We start from the raw sequence: 4365 nt of genomic DNA, 5'->3' as shown, positions 1-4365 counted from the left end.
GGTTCTTAAGCACACTCTTTTTGCCTTGGATCACAGCTTTATTTCTTTCTTTTTTTTTCTTTCTTTCTTTTTCTCTCTTTTTTTTTTCGAAATTTTTTTTTTTGTATTCACTGCTTTTTCTTGCTTCAAGAATCATTTTTATGATTTTTCAGATCCTCAGTAACATGTCTCCTTTTTCATCATTCTTTCAAGAGCCAACAATTTTAACATTCATGAACAACAAATTCAAAAGACATATGCACTGTTCAAGCATACATTCAGAAAACAAAAAGTATTGTCACCACATCAAACTAATTAAGCTAGTTTTAAAGATGAATTTGAAATCCTGTACTTCTTGTTCTTTTGTAATAAAAACAGTTTTCATTTAAGAAAGGTGATGGATTTCATAGGACATTCATAACTTTAAGGCATAGACACTAAGACACTAATGATCATAAGACACAAACATAGATAACCATAAGCATAAAATTCGAAAAACAAGAAAGTAAAGAACAAGGAGATTAAAGAACGGGTCCACCTTAGTGATGGCGGCTTGTTCTTCCTCTTGAAGGCCTTATGGAGTGCTTGAGCTCCTCAATGTCTCTTCCTTGTCTTTGTTGCTCCTCTCTCATGATTCTTTGATCTTCTCTAATTTCATGGAGGATGATGGAATGTTCTTTGGTGCTCCACCCTTAGTTGTTCCATGTTGGAACTCAATTCTCCTAGGGAGGTATTTAGTTGCTCCCAATAGTCTTGTGGAGGAAAGTGCATCCCTTGAGGCATCTCAGGGATCTCTTGATGAGAGGGGTCTCTTGTTTGCTCCATCCTTTTCTTAGTGATGGGCTTGAGGTCATGCCTTCTCAGTTGAACTGGCTTCCCTCTTGAGTTTCTCTTCCATTGAGCGCCCTCTTCACAAATGTCTGTGAGGACTTGGTCCAACCTTTGATCAAAGTTGACCCTTTTTGAGTTTGAAAGGGACCTCATGGATCACCTTCTTCATGGCCACAACTTCATAGAAGTGGTCTTGATGCACCCTTGAGATGAATCTCTCCATCTCCCATGACTCGAAGGTGGAAGCTTTTGCCTTCCCTTTCCTCTTTCTAGAGGTTTCTCTGGCCTTGGATGCCATAAATGGTTATGGAAAAATAAAAAGCAATGCTTTTACCACACCAAACTTAAAAGGTTTGCTCGTCCTCGAGCAAAAGAAGAAAGAAGAGAGTAGGAGAAGAAGAAATGAGGAAGAAGGGTGTGGCTTTGTATTCGGCCAAAGAGGGAGAGAAGTGGTGTTTAGGTTGTGTGAAAATGAAGGGGTGAAGAAGAGAGAGAGTGGTGGGGTTGGTGGGGATCCTGTGGGGTCCACAGATCATGTGGTGTCAAGGAAAAGTCATCCCTGCACCAAATGGCATTCAAAATCACGTTTTGAGCCATTTCTGGCGTTAAACGCCGGGCTGGTGCCCATTCCTGGTGTTTAACGCCAGGTTCTTGCCCTTTTCTGGCGTTTAACGCCAGTCTAGTACCCCTTTCTGGCGTTAAACGCCCAGAATGGTGCCAGACTGGGCGTTAAACGCCCAACTGCTAGCCTCACTGGCGTTTAAACGCCAGTGGGTTCTTCCTCCAGGGTGTGCTATTTTTCTTCCTGTTTTTCATTCTGTTTTTGCTTTTTCAATTGATTTTGTGACTTCTTATGATCATCAACCTACAAAAAACATAAAATAACAAAAGAAAATATATAAAATATAATCATTGGGTTGCCTCCCAACAAGCGCTTCTTTAATGTCAGTAGCTTGACAGAGGGCTCTCATGGAGCCTCACAGATGCTCAGAGCAATGTTGGAACCTCCCAACACCAAACTTAGAGTTTGAATGTGGGGGTTCAACACCAAACTTAGAGTTTGGTTGTGGCCTCCCAACACCAAACTTAAAGTTTGACTGTGGGGGCTCTGTTTGTCTCTGATTTGAGAGAAGCTCTTCATGCTTCTTCTCCATGGTGACAGAGGGATATCCTTGAGCTTTAAACACAAAGGATTTTTCATTCACTTGAATGATCAGTTCACCTCCATCAACATCAATCACAGCCTTTGCTGTGGCCAGGAAGGGTCTGCCAAGGATGATGTTTTCATCCATGCACTTCCCAGTCTCTAGGACTATGAAATCAGTAGGGATGTAATGGTCTTCAACTTTTACCAAAACATTCTCTACAAGTCCATGAGCTTGTTTTCTTGAGTTGTCTGCCATCTCTAGTGAGATTCTTGCAGCTTGTACCTCAAAGATCCCTAGCTTCTCCATTACAGAGAGAGGCATGAGGTTTACACTTGACCCTAAGTCACACAGAGCCTTCTTGAAGGTCATGGTGCCTATGGCACAAGGTATTGAGAACTTCCCAGGGTCTTGTCTCTTTTGAGGTAATTTCTGCCTAGACAAGTCATCCAGTTCTTTGGTGAGCAAAGGTGGTTCATCCTCCCAAGTCTCATTTCCAAATAACTTGTCATTTAGCTTCATGATTGCTCCAAGATATTTAGCAACTTGCTCTTCAGTGACATACTCATCCTCTTCAGAGGAAGAATACTCATCAGAGCTCATGAAAGGCAGAAGTAAGTCCAATGGAATCTCTATGGTCTCATTTTGAGCCTCAGATTCCCATGGTTCCTCATTAGGGAACTCAGTGGAGGTCAGTGCATGCCCATTGAGGAAGACCTCAGTGGCGTTCACTTCCTCCCCTTCCTCTCCAAATTCGGCCATATTGATGGCCTTGCACTCTCCTTTTGGATTTTCTTCTGTATTGCTTGGAAGAGTACTTGGAGGGAGTTCAGTAATTTTCTTGCTCAGCTGTCCCACTTGTGCCTCCAAGTTCCTAATGGAGGACCTTGTTTCATTCATGAAACTTTGAGTGGTTTTGATTAGATCAGAGACCATGGTTGCTAAGTCAGAGGGGTTCTGCTTAGAATTCTCTGTCTGTTGCTGAGAAGATGATGGAAAAGGCTTGCCATTGCTAAACCTATTTCTTCCACCATTGTTGTTGTTGAAACCTTGTTGAGGTTTCTCTTGATTCTTCCATGAGAAATTTGGGTGATTTCTCCATGAAGAATTATAGGTGTTTCCATAGGGTTCTCCTAGGTAATTCACCTCTTCCATTGAAGGGTTCTCAGGATCATAAGCTTCTTCCTCAGATGAAGCATCCTTAGTATTGCTTGGTGCATTTTGCATTCCAGACAGACTTTGAGAAATCAAATTGACTTGTTGAGTCAATATCTTGTTCTGAGCCAGTATGGCATTCAGAGCATCAATCTCAAGAACTCCTTTCTTCTGACTTGTCCCATTGTTCACAGGATTCCTTTCAGAAGTGTACATGAATTGGTTATTTGCAACCATTTCAATGAGCTCTTGAGCTTCTGTAGGCGTCTTCTTCAGGTGAAGAGATCCTCCAGCAGAGCTATCCAAAGACATCTTGGATAGTTCAGAGAGACCATCATAGAAAATACCTATGATGCTCCATTCAAAAAGCATGTCTGAGGGACATTTTCTGATTAATTGTTTGTATCTTTCCCAAGCTTCATAGAGGGATTCTCCATCCTTCTGTCTGAAGGTTTGGACTTCCACTCTAAGCTTACTCAATTTTTGAGGTGGAAAGAACTTTGCCAAGAAGGCATTGACTAGCTTTTCCCAAGAGTCCAGGCTTTCTTTAGGTTGTGAGTCCAACCATATTCTAGCTCTGTCTCTTACAGCAAAAGGGAATAGCATCAGTCTGTAGACCTCAGGGTCAACCCCATTAGTCTTGACTGTGTCACAGATTTGCAAGAACTCAGCTAAAAACTGATGAGGATTTTCCAATGGAAGTCCATGGAACTTGCAATTCTGTTGCATTAGAGAAACTAATTGAGGCTTAAGCTCAAAGTTGTTTGCTCCAATGGCAGGGATAGAGATGCTTCTCCCATAGAAGTCGGGAGTAGGTGCAGTAAAGTCACCCAGCACCTTCCTTGCATTGTTGGCATTGTTGTTGTTTTCGGCTGCCATGGGTTCTTCTTCTTTGAAGAATTCGGTCAGGTCCTCAACAGAGAGTTGCGCCTTAGCTTCTCTTAGCTTTCGCTTCAAGGTCCTTTCAGGTTCAGGGTCAGCTTCAACAAGAATGCCTTTGTCTTTGTTCCTGCTCATATGAAAGAGAAGAGAACAAGAAAATGTGGAATCCTCTATGTCACAGTATAGAGATTCCTTGAGGTGTCAGAGGAAAAGAAAATTAGAAGAAAGAGGTAGAAGAATTCGAACTTGATTAGATAGAGTTCGAATTGTGCATTAAGAAGGAGTTATACTCCATAAATAGAAGGATGTGAGAAGAGGGGAAGAAGATTTTCGAAAATTAAGTTAAAAAGATTTTAAAAACATTTTGAAAAAC

At 41.6% G+C, this 4365-nt stretch overlaps 1 non-coding gene across 1 annotated transcript; it reads left to right on the top strand.

The window, feature by feature from the left end:
- Positions 1–3476: 3476 nt before the first annotated feature.
- On the top strand, positions 3477–3584 carry LOC130963882 (small nucleolar RNA R71). Its single transcript, XR_009079999.1, has one exon. It is a non-coding gene; the product is annotated as a small nucleolar RNA R71 (small nucleolar RNA).
- Positions 3585–4365: the final 781 nt, after the last annotated feature.

Source organism: Arachis stenosperma, chromosome 2, assembly GCF_014773155.1.
Source record: "Arachis stenosperma cultivar V10309 chromosome 2, arast.V10309.gnm1.PFL2, whole genome shotgun sequence".
Classification (NCBI taxonomy): Eukaryota; Viridiplantae; Streptophyta; class Magnoliopsida; order Fabales; family Fabaceae; genus Arachis; species Arachis stenosperma.
Note: the sequence above shows the minus strand (reverse complement) of the source record. Positions and strands in the feature narration are given on the sequence as shown.